Source organism: Palaemon carinicauda, chromosome 25 (assembly GCF_036898095.1).
Source record: "Palaemon carinicauda isolate YSFRI2023 chromosome 25, ASM3689809v2, whole genome shotgun sequence".
Taxonomy (NCBI): Eukaryota; Metazoa; Arthropoda; class Malacostraca; order Decapoda; family Palaemonidae; genus Palaemon; species Palaemon carinicauda.
This window is the reverse complement of record NC_090749.1, coordinates 62,839,690-62,857,189: the sequence shown is the minus strand read 5'-3', so window position 1 is coordinate 62,857,189 and position 17,500 is coordinate 62,839,690.

Sequence of the window (17,500 nt, the reverse complement as noted above, 5' to 3'; positions counted from 1 at the left end):
GTGATTACACTTGTGCGTCCCTAAAAATATCCTGATTTAACGCGGATAACAAAAGGCTATCGAGTCAAATATAGCTACAAGTTTTTGTGAATAGTCGGTGATTAGTTTGAGGGCAGAAAAGTGGGATAAAACGTCGGCATAGGATAGTTATCTTGTGAATTAATAAAAATCTGATCAAGATGGCACTGTATAACACAGGCAACTCGTGGAGAGACATCGCTGGAGTCAGCAAAAATAAATTCCATGAGTTGGCGAAACAGGAGCTCGACCGTCTGATAACAGAGGTCACTAGTAACTCCAACCAGTGTGACGGAAAAATATTCGCAGACATACTGAAACAATATGATCTAATAAACTGGAACAAATCTGCGGAAAACATCAGCAAAATAATAGAAGAAATTCCAAAGAAGATCCAAGTGATAAAGAGACTTATAAAGAAAGTCTATATCAAGCAACACATTCCATCAAAGAACAATAAGAAGTCTAATACGGTGAATGTGCTGATTGATGCATTGGGAAAAAGAATGCCAAAATGGTGTAATACATGTAAGATATGGTATTCCATTAATAATCCTCAACAACTGATTAGAAAATGTGATGCCTGCCATGTTCCAACACACCCTACATGTGCTGAAATACAGTAAAAAATAAAAAATAGAGACACAAAGGTATTCTGCTCAGCATGCTTAGTCTGGATAGAAAATATAAATAAGTCGAGACTAAATCTGCAAATAGTTGAAGATAAAGAAGAGGAAGAAGAAGAAGCAGAAGAAGAAGAATAAGAAGAAGAAGAAGGAGAGGAGAAAAATGAACAAGATATGTGTAAGGATGCAGAGGAAATCATTGATATAACTTATGATGCCATCCAACAACATACTTATGAAGAAATAAATTATCAGATGGAAACAAATAATAAAACCAAGAGACTCTACCCGGACCTACATACTTTTAGGGAAGAGCAAGAACAAGAAAAAAGAAAAAAGAAAGATATAGTATGTAATATGCTGAAAAGAGGGAATTGCAGATTTGGCGAAAGATGCTACTACAAGCATCCAAAGATATGCCATAATTATGAAATATATGGTAAATGTGCGTATTTAGATGGATATGGAGACGAATGCAGAGATCTCCATCCAAAAATATGCAAAAACCTAAAAATTTCGATATATGCATCCTGCAACTATGAATGAGAATAAGAAAACTCAGCAAACTGAAAAGAAAAATTAAAGAAAGCAAAAATGAAAAAAAAAAAAAAAAAAGCAGGCCCCGTATATACCGCGCTATGCACCAAAAACCCCAAGATATGAGGCCTTTCAACCCAAATCTTCACATATAGATACCAACTACAAAGAATGCATCTATGATGCCAGGGGTTGGTGCAGATATGGGGATAATTGCTGGTATACAAACAAAAATAAATATGAAGGCAAAAGACCAAATATAATAGAAAAGTTGGATTTTTTAATGGCACAATTCCGGGAAATGAAGAAAAGAACATCATATCAGAACAGGAAGGAAGCATGGGAGAATCCATATTATTACCAATATTAAATAATGGGGATGAAACACAAACCATAATAGTGATGAATGCACAGGGTTTAGTCACGAGTAACTCTAAAAGGAAAATAGAGTTCTTAGAAGATCTAACCCAAATTGAAAAAATAGATATATTAAATATAAGTTAAACATGGTATTCCCAAGAGACTGGCAGTGATGACCAGATAAAGGGTTTCCAAACTTATAGAGCTGACAGAATAAATAGGAATCAAGGGGGAACCGCAATATATGGAAGAGACATAAATCAAGGAAAAGTCTGTGAAAAATACAGCAACACAGAATGTGAATTGATTGCGGTAGAATTTGAATATGAAAAACTAGTGAATATTGTAGTTTATAGACCCCCAAATACTAAGGAGTTTGACATAATAATAGAAAAAATAGATGATATATGTAGAAACCATAAAGACTGGAATATACTCCTATCCGGAGATTTTAACTTTCCTTTCGTAGATTGGAAAGAACGGATAGAAGAAAGTGGTTGTATGTATACATATAAAAAAGAGAGCAATATTAGCGCAGAAGATAAGAGACAATTTGAAAACCTTCAAGATATGCTATTAGAACATAATATGCAACAAATAAACCACATTCCAACAAGAAAGGAAAATGTCCTAGATCTAGTATTTGTGAATGAGGTGAATTATGTTAAAGAAATAATAGTGTATAACACGGGAATTTCAGACCATAATGTCATAGAAAGCAAGTGATCACAGAATTAATCAAAGCACAAAACATTAGGAAGGATATGGAAAATATAATTTTTATAGTAAGAAAATAAAATGGTCAAAAATAAATGAAGAACTGAATAAAGAATGGAAAAATGTGTTTTTAAGTCATAATATACAGGTATATACAGACATACTGTACAAAATACTGGAGAAATTGTTGAAAAATATGTACCGAAGAAAAACAATAAACAAAAGACATGCATACCAAGAGAAAGAAGGATCTTATTTCAGAAAATTAGAAAGTGGAAGAAAGATCTTACAAAAGAAAAAAATGTGTGGAAAATGATGGAAATAAAATGTAAGATAGAAAATGCAGAACAAAAGATTATACAGTCAAAAGAAAATGAAAAAAGGGACTTAGAGGAAAGGACACTTCAAAATATAAAAAAAAAACCCAAAGTACTTTACTCCTATGCAAAAAAGATGAATAAAGGGAGATTAGAAATAGGCCCTCTAAGAATTGAAGGACGGCTAACGGATGAAAAAAAAAGGAAATATGCAACATATTAGCAAAAAAATATAAGAGTGAGTTCACGCAGAGAATTGCCAATGAGAATAATGAAACAGAAATGAGAGAAGAAAATGTTGAATATCTAACGGATATAGATATTAATGAAGCAGATATTGTCAAGGCTATAAACAAAATTAAAAATGGATCAGCAGCCGGACCAGATGGAGTTCCAGCGATTTTGTTAAAAAAAACTGCAAACACTATCGCGAAGCCGCTTGCAATACTGCTAAGACAAAGTGTAGATATGAGCGAGATATATGTTAAACATAAATTAGCTTATATAACCCCCATCTTCAGAGGTGGATCAAGACTAGAGGCAAGAAATTATAGATCTGTTAGTCTAATATCACATATTATGAAAGTGTATGAGAGGGTAATAAAAAAGAAAATAATGGATCATTTGATTAAAAATAATTTGTTTGATATAGGTTAACACGGTTTTGTGCCCGGAAAAAGTACACAAACCCAACTGATAGCACACTATGAAAACATATACAAAAATATGATAAGTGAAAAAGACACAGATTTGATCTCTCTAGATTTTGCAAAAGCCTTTGACAAGGTAGACCACAATATATTAGAGAAAAAAATGAGAAAGCATAATATTGTGAGAAAGATAAGAAAATGGGTAAAAGAATTCCTGCAAAACAGAAAACAGATAGTGGTTGCAAATGACGAGAAATCGGATGAAGCTCAGGTAATATCTGGCGTGCCACAAGGTATGGTTTCAACTGCATTGTTGTTGGTTATTATGATCTCAGACATAGACTGTGATGTTGAAAACTCTGTAGTGAGAAGTTTCGCCGATGACACAAGAATAAGTAGAGAAATTACTTGTGATGAAGATAGGAACTCACTACAAAGAGATCTAAACAAAATATATGAATGGGCGGAGATAAATAGGATGGTATTTAACTCCAATAAATTCGAATCAATGAATTATGGAAACAGAGAAGGAATGGTATATGCTTACAAGGGACTTAATAACGAGACAATCACAAACAAGGAAGCAATTAAAGACCTTGCTGTAATGTTAAATAGGAATATGTTATGCAACGACCAAATAGCAACACTGTTGGCTAAATGTAAAGCAAAAATGGGAATGTTATTCAGACACTTTAAAACAAGAAAAGCTGAACACATGATTATGCTTTACAAAACTTATGTACGTAGTACACTCGAGTACTGCAATGTGATATGGTACCCACACTACCAAAAGGAAATTGCACAAATAGAGAGTGTACAAATGTCCTATACTGCTAGAATAGAAGAAGTTAAGGACCTTGACTACAGGGAAAGACTGCAATTTTTAAAACTATACAGTCTAGAAAGGAGAAGAGAATGCTACATGATAATACAAGCATGGAAGCAAATAGAAGGAATTACTGAAAACATCATGGAGCTAAAAATATCAGAAAGAGCAAGCCGAGGTAGATTAAGAGTGCCAAAAAATATACCAGGAAAACTAAGGAAGGCGCACAGGACATTAATCCACTACACACCAGCATCAACAATGCAGCGACTATTTAATGTGCTGCCAGCTCATCTAAGAAACATATCAGGAGTGAGCGTTGATGTGTTTAAGAATAAGCTCGATAAATACCTAAGATGCATCCCAGACCATCCAAGACTGGAAGATGCAAAATACACCGGAAGATGCATTAGCAACTCTCTGGTGGATATACGAGGTGCCTCACACTGAGGGACCTGGTTGAACCCCCCCCCCCCCAAAAATAAGGCATAAGGTAAGGCTCTCTCTCTCTCTCTCTCCCTCTCTCTCTCTCTCTCTCTCTCTCTCTCTCTCTCTCTCTCTCTCTCTCTCTCTTCTAGGCATCATTATCACAAAATGTCTTTGTGAGCTCTTCAATCTTAGTACTAGTGATATTGATTTATGTAATTTGCGGTCTCTTCCCTTCCGGGTGAAGAGAAGAAGCAGCAGATACAAAAAACTCTTGGAAAGAGAAAAGACGAGAAGAGATTGGGTTGCAGAACAGAAAGTCTTTTGCAGTTGCATTTTCTTGAAGCGAAATTCGTCTTCAAGAAAGAGACAAGAATTGGGTAAGAGAATGTTATGGGAAACAAACATGAGTGTAATAAATAGAAGAAATGAGAGAGAGAGAGAGAGAGAGAGAGAGAGAGAGAGAGAGAGAGAGAGAGAGAGAGAGAGAGAGAGAGAGAGAGAGAGAGAGAGTTTATATCAATATTAAATTCTTCCCGCGAAGAAAATTCTTTCAGTAGAACTTGCTGACTGTTGAGAGTAAGGGACCTTGGGAATGTTTCAACTGGAATTTTTTTCCCTCAAGAGAGAGAGAGAGAGAGAGAGAGAGAGAGAGAGAGAGAGAGAGAGAGAGAGAGAGAGAGAGAGAGAGATTAAAACAATCAAGAGAAAGATAAAAGTGTTTAACTGCGTCCAGTTAAACTTCAGGCCGGGTAAAAGTAGGCTGAGCCAACAACAGCTGGAATACAAAAGGCCTACGGAAAGTGTGAAGCTTCTCAGTCCCTCTCCCTCTCTCTCTCACTTCCCCCTACCCCCCCCCCCCCCAACCTCTGTCCAAAATTGCTTGTGGCCAGTGTGTGTTGGGTGAATAATGTATGAGGTTGAAGGGAAAAAACCTTTAGAGCAATGAATAATTATACCAGTGAAATATGGAACCAAGGAGAGGTTGCGAAGCAATTATTATTGCTTTCTAAACGCACCACCAATTTTTTCTCGTGTGAAACTTCAAGTTCTGTATTTTGCTATCTATTATCAAATGTTGAAAAAATATATAAAACTGTTGTTATTATTATTATCATTTTTCTTGTGTGAAGCTGGAAGATTTGTTATTATTATTATCATTATTGTTATTATTATTATTATTATTATTATTATTATTATTATTATTATTATTATTATTATTTTCATTAGCTAAACTACAACCCTTGTTAGAAAAGCAGGGTTTCAATGGAAAAAATTGCCATTTCAGGAAATGCAATAAGGAAACAGATATGAGTGTGCCCGGCTGTATCCTCAAGCAAGAGAACTCTATCCTAAGGCAGTGGAAGACCATAGTACAGAGGCTAGGGCACTACCCAACATTAGTGAACAATGGTATGATTTTGGAGTATCCTCCTCCTAGAGACACTGTTTACCCTAGCTAAAGAGTCTCTTCCACCCTTACCAAGGCGAGAGTGGTAAGTGAATAATGACAGAGAAGTAGTTAACCCCACCAGTGAAGAAGCATTGATTGGTTATGTTAGTGTTTTCAAGTGTGTGAGGAAAGAGGAGGATGTGTAAAGAATAGACTATTTGGTGTGCGTGTAACAAAGGAAAATTGAGCCGTAACTATAGTGGGATCCAATGTAGTAATAACTGGTCAGTCAAAGGACCCATTAACTCTCTAACGGTAGTATCTCAAATGGTAGCTGGTGCCTTGGCCAACCTACTACTGTATATTTTATAAGTTTTATATGTAAAGTTAACGGGCAATGTACACCACGTTTAATTAAAACATTCTACTTTATATATATATATATATATATATATATATATATATATATATATATATATATATATATATATATATATATATATATAAAATATATTTTGCAATTTCAAAGTTAATGAAATATATCTGTCTGTTTTGGATTGACAGGAATTTGTTGATATGAAATTTAAATAGCAAATATTTTGTGTTGAAAACATTTTTATAGAATTAAAACTATCGTCAATAGAGTTAAATTTTTTTCATTTTGACTGAATTCTATATAAATTCATGAAGAACATTCACCTGCTATTCTGGATATATTCAATAAATAATAAGTTGAAATGAACAACTTGATTTTCCTGGTGTTTAGTTAACTAGTGAGTATATTTTTGTAAATGTTTTTATGTTCTCTCAATTTCGACTTTATTTAAGAAGAGTACAGGTTTAATAAATAGTTTAAATTATTACTAATCAACTGGCTTTTTTAATACAATGAAACTATTTTGTTTATATACTATAGAACACACACACTCATATATATACACTTATATATATATATATATATATATATATATATATATATATATATATATATATATATATATATATGTATATATATACATATATATATATATATATATATATATATATATATATATATATTTATATATCTATATCTCTCTATCTATCTATCTATATATATATATATATATATATATATATATATATATATATATATATCTATATATATATGTATGCATGTATCTCTCTCTCTCTCTCTCTCTCACTCTCTCTCTCTCCATATATATATATATATATATATATATATATATATATATATATATATATATATATATATATATATATTTATATATGTATATATATATATATATATATATATATACATATATGTTTATATATATATATATATATATATATATATATATATATATATAAATATATATATATATATATATATATATATATATATATATATATATATATATATGTGTGTGTGTGTGTGTGTGTGTGTGTGTGTGTATGCGACCAGCAGTATTGTGTACAACCAACTGTAATAACACAATCTTTTGGTTTACATATTAAAAAATGAAAAAAAAATATAAAATTTTTGCAACACAATTTCATTTATTGGTAAAATACAATTTTAATTTTGCAGAGTGGGGAATATAAATCACTATAAAATCTTTTAGATTATAGTTATATGATTTAGAATCGTATAAAGTTTTTGCAACGTTTATCGTTTATAAGATTATTCAAACAATTCTATTACAAAAGGATAATTACTATTGGAATCTAGAATTATAGGATTTCCTAATTTCTTCTGAATCATTTCTGCAAAAGAAATCTTTTGATAAAATAAATACGTTAATATCCACCTATTCAAAATTATTAAATGCATATTTTTTAATTCGAAATGGTAATAGGCCTATTTTCGATTCCTCTTGTGCGCCTTTTTGGTAAGCTTTGAAAACGAGAAATTCTAGTTTGGGGATCAAGGAATGAATAGTCCTCAGATTAAATTAAGTCCGGTTTTGTCAAGAAACCAAAACACTCATTTATATTCCTATGTAGAAAATATCCCCGTTTTTTATTTTCGATCGTTTCAGGACTTTTTTTTCGTATTTTTTTCTCAACAACTACTTTTGGAATGTATAATAAATGAATAGATATTGTTTCACTAGAAGGTCAATATCGAAGAGGAAAAAATGCTATTGGGATGGTGTAGCTAATGGGGTTATGATGGGCTGTTTTTCAGAGGATATCTGAAGGGAGAAAGGGGCGAGAAAGAGCGTCTGAAGAGAGAAAAGGTTATCAAGAAAGCCTTTAAAGGAAGGCAAGGATTTTCATGGGTCCTCTGAAGGAAAAAAAAAATAACTTGTAAAAGTCCTCTCGGGGAGGAAGACTAGTAGAATTGTTCTGAAGAGAGAGAAGGATCTTCAGAGAGGCTCTGAAGGGAGGAAAGTACTAGAATTCCTCTGAAGGGAGAAAAAGACCTTCAGAGAGGCTCTGAAAGGAGAAAAATGTTGCTCCAAAGAAGGGAAAGATAGCAGAAGCATATATGTATGCATTTAAAATTTCCGACAACTCAGCCTTGTAGGGGGCCGCGGGCTTTCTTTATTCATTCCCCCAAATCTCTAGCTTTATCCCTGGTTATCTGGTAGGAATGAGTATCACAGTGTGTGTGTTAGGGAAAGGTAGTTCGATGTACTACTAATGAGACATGTATTGGGGACTGTGAAAGGATAAGGTAATAAAAGTATAAATGTTTATTTTTACTCCCCTTTAGCTTACACTTACTCTCTCCCTTCCTTGATATTAAGATTTGAAGCCTAAATATATTGATTATTTAGATGAATGTGTTGAATTGTGTCAGCATTATGAGTATTCGAGTACTAATTAGTGAATTTATAAGTATGATTAAGTATCTTACTTTATAAAGAATTATAAGATCGTCACATCACAATATTTTCATGATTCTGGTAAAGTTGCTCTTGATCTTCATTGGGTACTTTCCACTTGGCAAGGTTATCAGAGACTCTCTAGCTATGGTAAGTAGCTCTTCTGGGGGAAGGACACTCCAAAATCAAACCATGGTTCTCTAGTCTAGGGTAGTGCCATAGCCTCTGTACTCTAGTCTTACACTATCCTAGGGTAAAGTTCTATTGCTTGAGAGTACATTCAGGCACACTATTATATCTGTTTCCTTATGCCCCTTCCTCTCTGGGTTATTTTCCCCGGTTGCAGCCCTTGGTCTTGTGGCATCCAGCTTTTCCAACAAGGATTGAAGCTTAGCTAGTATAATAATAATAATAATAATAATAATAATAATAATAATAATAATAATGATAATAATAATAAAATGACATCATAGCACAGTTCATTCTAAACTTGAAATTTGAAACCAATAAAACAGAAATGGAAAATCTTTATTTTTATCCTTGTACAGAATAATGACATCCCAAAATTTTTCTCATAAAAGTGATGTTACAATTAATAAAGAAAAGAACGCAGGAAGTCAGCGAGAGCAAATACATGTGAATATGTTCGTGGGTATGTAAGAGAAAAAACTGATGACGTCACAGTGGTGCCACTCTGTTCGAAAACAAAGCAACTTTTGATTAAATTCCAGCGTTGCAATTTCTTTATTTCGCGAAGAGACGAAGGCAGGGAAGACATATTAAAGAGCGGTATTTTATCTGAGTTGCTTTTCTCTCTGGAGGCTGGAGTCGGTTGCTCGTTGTTGACAGCAGCCACATTTCAGGAGAGGAAATGAGAGCTGACTCGGCACTGCACAGTTTTGGCGGGAAATACGACATGAGAAGCTTAAGCCTCAAGGAAATAAAGCTTGAAGGACCAGTAGTGTTTTTACTTTGGGGACTAGATTTAAAGCTTTTTTCCCTCTCTGGGGCGCTGCAGATGCCAGCAAAGGCGTCGAGAGTTAGTCCTATGTAGGGCTGAATAACCTTACATTCCTGTCAGTTGCAGGAAACACTTAGGGATATCATTTTACCATTGAAGGAAAAACTTAGGATATGCAGTCAATAGAAGTCACTTGAGGTTATCAGGGGCATAAAAGCATCTTTTTTCCTGGTTTTTATTTCTTGTTTCACTCAAAAGGCTTCAAAAGTTTGAGAAACAAGATGAAAAAGATGAAACCGGAAATGAACTTATTAATGTGAATTATATATAGAATTAAAATTTGCTTGAGGTTAAATTTATTGCTTAGTTTAGTATATACTTTGTCATCTACCTAGACATAGAAAAGAAGTATTTTTGTTCATCATATTGTATATTAATAATTAGAAAAACACACGCATGTATATCGGGAACGGTATTAGGTCTGAGTTTATTATTATTATTATTATTATTATTATTATTATTATTATTATTATTATTATTATTAATAATAACACTATTATTATTATTATTATTATTATCATTATTATTATTATTATTATTACTATTATTGTTAATAATATTAATTATTATTTATAGTTATTATTATTATTATTATTATTATTATTATTATTATTATTATTATTATTATTATTATTATTATTATTATTACGACTAGGTAAGCTAGAACCCTTGTTGGAAAAGCAGGATGCTATAAGCCCAAGGCCTCCAACAGGAAAAATATCCTATTAAGGTCAAGAAATAAGGAAATAGATAAAATAGTGTTCTTGTTGCACCTTTAAGCAAGAGAATAGGGAAATTCTAGAAAATAGAGTAACAGAATTCCGATATCGTGTTTTTGGAATTTTATGTTAAAGTTAAAGTTAAGAGTTTTCAGTCATTGTTTGAAAACAGTCTGAGAAGCTTGATAAAACGTTATCTATAATGTAAACACAAATAAGTTAAATTATAGCAGTATACTTGAAACATTAGCAAGGATAACTATAATTCCATGAATATCATAGAAATTCTTCGAAGGATAACATTATTCTTGGGAAAGAACTGTTATTTCTAGAAACAGGTAATGACATCATTAAGACTAACCACACAATATAGGTCAACTTGTCTTTATTATGAAATCTGGGCTATGTGTTTACTTTATGAGTTTATGAAAAATTAAAATGCTAATATCTCTAAAAAGACAAATATTTGATGATATGGTCCTACCAGTATTAACGTTGAGCCTTACTAAAGTCTTAGAATATAAGCTAGATACAACTCAAAGAGCTATGTAAAGAATAATGATGGGAATAACACTAAGAAACAGAAAATTAGCAACAAGGATATATGAGCAAACTAAAGTAGAGGATATTCTAACAACATGTAAGTAAAAGAAATGGACAAGGGCAGGATATATAATGAGAATGACAGATAATAGTGGGACATTATAAATACCAGAATGGGTCCCTAAAGACTTTAAAAGAAGCAAGGGAAGGAAGAGAAGACGATGGATCGACAAACTAAGAAAGTTTGCGGACGTGGACTGGCACAGAGAGACCATAAACAGACGCAAGTGGAAGAAAATTTTTGAGGCCTTTGTTCTGCAGTGGACTAGTAATGGCTGATGATGATGAAGATGATATAAATATATAATCCTCCATATAAAATCTTGAAAAAAAATGGTGTGGAAGAGAGAGACTTCATAAAGCTGAAAGAGTTTTTTTCCTAAGTCTAAGCATAAAAATGATTAGGAAAGCTCAGACTGGGATGATCGAGGCTAGAGAAGTATTAGTGCGATTGCAGAAGGGAGATTAGCGAAGCCGTTGAAGAGCAGGGAGAATCTTAAAAGGATTGGCAGAAACTACTATAGGACTAGAGGCTTCGAAGAGGATTGGAGGAGATTTTGAGTTATGTAAAGTTACTTGTTTAAGAAAAGTGAGGTGGATTGAATATAGACGAAAGAGAAATCTTGGACGAAAGACATAAATTCTTTTATGCCATAGATTGAAATAAGTCTATTCTTTTTAGAAGAGTGTTAATGGCACATATAATTTGCGTATAAATTGCCATTCTCTTTGTATTTCTGTTGTGTTTAAAACGACTGCACCATTATATAAGCTTCGTTTGCCCTAGATGAAATTGATCACAATGATATGATGATAAATAATTACAATATGTGTAGAAGGAATTATTGCTACCTAACTACCTATTGTGTTTATTACAGCTGTCCATTGCCAGCCCATCCCTGGTTATTTAAGGCCGAGTGACCTTTATGGGAGGGATCCCTGTCCACTCTATCATCAGCCAATGCCCTACTCCGACTTACCATCTTACCTAGAGGCTCAACGCTCTTTTAACTCCCTTTGTTCCAGGCCAGTACAACGTGGCCTCTTCTAGAATCAACCTGTAATACAAAGGCATTATGCACAAGCATGTTAGAGTTCTCTTGCTTGAGGGTACACTCAGGCAAACTTTACTATCTTAATTTTCTTCCTCTTGTTATTTCGTGTTTATATATGAAAGATCCATCCTAATGTTATTACTGTTCTTGAAACATATTATATTGTTCATTACTTCTCTTGTAGTTTATCTATTTCGATAGCTACTTTCCTCACCAGGACATTTTTCTCTGTGGGAGCCTTTGGGCTTATAGCATCCTGCTTTTCCTACTAGGGTTATAGCTTAGCTAGTAATAATAATAATATTAATAATAATAATAATAATATGAGAAGGCCATGAAGGATATCAAGAACAACGGAACACCCGTTTAACAGGGCATTGAAATAAACCTGATAATCTACTACCAGACCACAAGTACAAGATCACTCATCATGAAGAATAACACAGCCCTTCCCGTGGAGATCTTCCTGAAGAAGTATAACGTCGTTTACTCTTCGCAGTCTGCGGATGCCCCTGCCGTTATATTTGAATGACGATGATGAGCCTATCAAAACAATTGTCCTGCCACGTTCAACAACGAGCCATTAAGATGCACCAACTCCTGCTGCATAACAAAAACATCAAACCTCAGGATATCACCACGAATACCATGATCATCGGCAATGCCCCGGGTGGCAGAATGCTCAGGATTCTGGAGGTCCTGCTCATCCAGCAAGAAAAGCAAAAAACTTAACATGACTCAAAAGCTTATCTTCCCCGTCATAGGACACCCAACGTCTCGACAACATCAACGAGGACAACGATGATCAGCGGCCAACAGCTTGCCTGTGACTCAGACTCTCCTGGCGACCACCCCAGCCAGTCAGCAAGCAGCTCGTTACTCACTGGAACTGGGATCTGAGCGGCAGAACAGCATACCTGATGCCGAGCCTCAATCAAGCAGAGAATTAGCCAATCAATACGCAGCACTAGGAGACCTGCTGGGGACCTACACTGACACCGCCTAACTCTGACGCCGTGAGCATAAGAGCAGCCTGACTGAGATGGATCCTCTTCCGGCGAGCGCCTCAGCCAATGGGAGAGCAACTCCACCCCAGACTAGGTATGGCCTCCGCTCACGGGGACCAGTCAGCGACCAGCGCTTGCCTTGACAATCCCACCGAGCCATAAAAATAGAGCCAGCCCTGAATACTTCAATCCACTTCTTGCCTGAAGATGAGAGGAGACACAAAGCACCCTCTCGTAGTGCTTAGCCACCGAACTTATTTATACTTTGTTTTTTTTCCCGGTAAAATTATAGAATTTGTTCTATGCATTTTGCTCTCACCCCTACCGTTGACCAACAGAGCAATAATAATAATAATAATAATAATAATAATAATAATAAGGACTCTACTTGAGATTGGAATTTATAAGATTTTTCAATTAAAGGTTAAGGAAAACCTTGCAAATTTAGCATGTTTTTTTTTTTTTTTTTTTTTTTTTTTTTTTTTTTGAGAACATACATAAGTCTACATCAAGTTTTATTTACGTGTTTGTAAAATCAATTGAAATGAAACCCTTTATGTTTTCAAACAACTTTCTACTAAATGTTTAAATCATGCAACGAAACGTGTATGTAAACACAAACTTATTTTTTTATGTTTACTTTTCCTTTCTCTCTCTTCTACACCATAATAACACGGTTACTTGGATCACCAATTCACTGATAAAGGACGATAAAAAGGCATGGGTTAACGAAGAAGAAGAAGAAGAAGAAGAAGAAGAAGAAGAAGAAGAAGAAGAATGGAAAGGAAAAAACGGGTGGTAATATTACGTATTGATGTTCTGTCTAAACAGAAGAGGTGGCCAGTTTGTATAAGGTGTTTTTTCCTCTTTTGCGTGTGCGTTTGGGGATATGAGAGAGAGAGAGAGAGAGAGAGAGAGAGAGAGAGAGAGAGAGAGAGAGAGAGAGAGAGAGAGAGAGAGTTTAGATTTGCAATAGAACAAATATATACATATAGGTTCCAAAATTCTTGAGAGAGAGAGAGAGAGAGAGAGAGAGAGAGAGAGAGAGAGAGAGAGAGAGAGAGAGATTAAATTTGTACTATAAAAATATAGGTATAATTAAGCATAGAAGTTCCAAAATTAATGAGAGAGAGAGAGAGAGAGAGAGAGAGAGAGAGAGAGAGAGAGAGAGAGAGAGAGAGAGAGAGAGAGAGAGAGAGAGATTTGCTTTGAAAAAAAAATCTGTGTATCAAGAAGACTGTTTCTCATCCACAACCTTCCTCTCTCATTTTATTATCTCTCCTTTTTCATAGGTATCTTTTTCTCTCTCTCTGGGACCTACTGAGCAAGTAATAAAGGTTAGAAATAATATTATTTTGAGAGCGAGCAAACTTTGCTTCAGCAAAACCCAAGCCGGACATTGCAGGGATATTTCTCCCTTTGTTTTCTTTATAAATATCGTTGGTCTGAATAGATTAGGTCAATTACAAATACTTTTTAGTTGAAACACTACTAATGATGTTAAATTGATGCATTATGTCAATTTCAAATACTTCCCAGCTCAGAAACTAATTTTAAGTCTAACAATGTTATATTATGCCAAGTTTTATGATTTTTAAAACCTAACACTCAAGTTCCATTGAAATATGGTGACCTATTGGAAACGTCCGTGCCTGATGATCGCCAGAATGGGGTTCGAGTCCTGTTTAAACTCTTTAGTTTATTTACTGTTTGCAACCTCTTCATCCCTGTGAGCTAATGATGTGGGGGCTTGCGGGAGTCCAGTCATTGCCTTGATCTCCCTGGTCCTAGCTTAGTTGGAGAGGGGATTTGGACGCTGATCACATTTATATATGGTCAGTATCTAGGTCATTGTCCTGCTTGCTAGGCCAATGTCACTGTCCCTTGCCTCTGCCATTCATAAGGGGTCTTTAAACGTTTAATTTTGAAAACTTACATTGAAGATCCCATGGGTATATGTCTAGTTAGGATATTCACCAGTTCAAACACTAAAGTTATAAGGATTGCAAACTGAAACACCAAAACGACTCTAATTTGAAGATTGCATAGCTCAAAAATTTAAGTTCCTCTAAATTACAATACCAAGTTTGAAAACTTAAAAGCTGGAGTGAAAAAGCTCCACTAAATTACTTTATGTCAAATTTGAAAATTATCTACATCAAACATTAAGGTTCAATTGGGTTACATCATTACAAGCTTGAGCAATTGCAAGCTGGAATGCTAAAGCTCCATTAGTAGCATTATGTCCAATTTGAAGAATAACAGGATCAAACATTAAAGTTCGAATGAGGTGAATTGCATCAAGTTTATAAGTTATACAAGTTTAAATGGTAAAGCTCCATCAAGTTGCATTATATCAATTTTGAAAACTGTCCAATTAAAGGCTTAAAGGCCACTCATGAATGGCAGGGGCAAGGGTCAGTGACATTGCCCTATTGAGTAGGACAGTGCCCTAGAGACTGACCATATATACATATGATCAGTGCCTAAGCCCCCATTCACCCAAGCCAGGGCTAAGGAGGGCCAGGCAATGGTTGCTGATGACTCTGCAGATAGACCGTTAGGCACCCCCAAAGCCCCATCCTTAGCTCACAAAGATAGTGAAGTTGCAACAACCAAAGAAACTAACGAGTCTGAGTGGGACTCGAACCGCAGTCTGGCGTTCACCAGTCAGGGACGTTACCAAATCGGACACCACAACCCTTACAAGGTCTAAAACTGAAGCTCCAACAGGTAACACTGCATCAAATTAGAAAAGCAAAGAATCAAACATTAAAGTCTGATCAGGTTACATTACATCAAGTTTAAGACTTATTACAAGTTTTAACAACTGAAGTTCGATAAGAGTTCAAGTTGATACAGCGATAGGAACTGGAAGGCCATTCAGTGCTTGCAACGGGAAGTAAGAGTTGAGAGTTTGACCAGCAAGAAGAAAGGAAGCTGGGATAGATATAAAGTAGAGGGCTTACAAGTTGGAGTAACTATGTATAGAAGACAGACAGCAAAAGTCATCAACAATGTCTATTTATTCTTCTTTCCCACAGTTATCTTTAAATTAAGGGGTCGGTTGCTTGATGTGCCCACTCCAATGGCTTCTATAAAAGGCACCCTCTTTCACCAAACCTCTTCTCTCTCTATCATCCTTCACCTTATCTCTCTCTATGGTTGTCTGCCTCCCGTTCAGTCTTCCCCTACCCCAAACAGATTACTCCCAAGCCCTCCTCACAACCTCACCACTATCCATCATCAACATGCGCCCACACCATCTCCCTCGTGATACTCTTATCAACTCTGTAATCATTACTACGCCTGCCATACTACATTACACCATAATCGTGGCGCAAAAAAAAAAAAAAACAGGTTGTTTTTCGCTATTTTTAAAGTCTTCAGAGTCTAGTATTGAAGCTACTTCTAATGGAAATTAATCAACTTGAAAAAAATAATAATATGAAAACACTATTTTTCTTAGCGAGTTAAGTAAGCCTGATTGAAATTATGTTAATTTCAACTGTTGTCCCATGATTTGAACTTTACTTTCAAGTTGGATAGTGAAGATACTTCACATAAACTCTAAAATTCTTAACTACTGATTAAATTACTCCAAGTACAAACACTTTCATGTTATTGAGATATACCTTTAAAAAATTTTGTTGTACTGGTTATTAGAGTTCAACTACCGCCAGTTCACAGTTGAAGAAGAGATTTCCAAAGAAATATATATATATATATATATATATATATATATATATATATATATATATATATATATATATATATATATATATATATGATAAATTTTGCACATTTAGACGTGTTTTTCATATTCAAATAAGCCATATATATTTTTGATACATTAATGTCTGGATTCTCTTAACGACCTCGGGATCACAGCCCCAGGCGGAATCTCACAAAGACAAGAGCTTGGGTCCGGCCGGGAATCGAAGGCAAGCTTGTACAGACAGTGACTAAGCCACTTGGCCAAGTGGCTTAATCACTGTCTATACAAGCTTGCCGACCAGGGTTCGATTCCCTGCCAGACCCAAGCTCTTGTCTTTGTGTGATTTCGCTTGGGGCTCTGATCCCGAGGTCGTTAAGAGAATGCAGACATTAATGTATCAAAAATCTATATGGCTTATTTGAATATATATATATGTATATATATATATATATATATATATATATATATATATATATTTATATATATATATATATATATATATATATATATATATATATATATATATATATATATATATATATATATATATATATATATATATATATATATATATGGTTTTAATGTATTCATACTAAGCCATATATAGGCTACCTCTCAATCGAACACCAAAAGTGTAATTCATTTCTTGATAAGAGCTTGTGGTCAGCCAAGGATTCGAACCCTCGCAAAG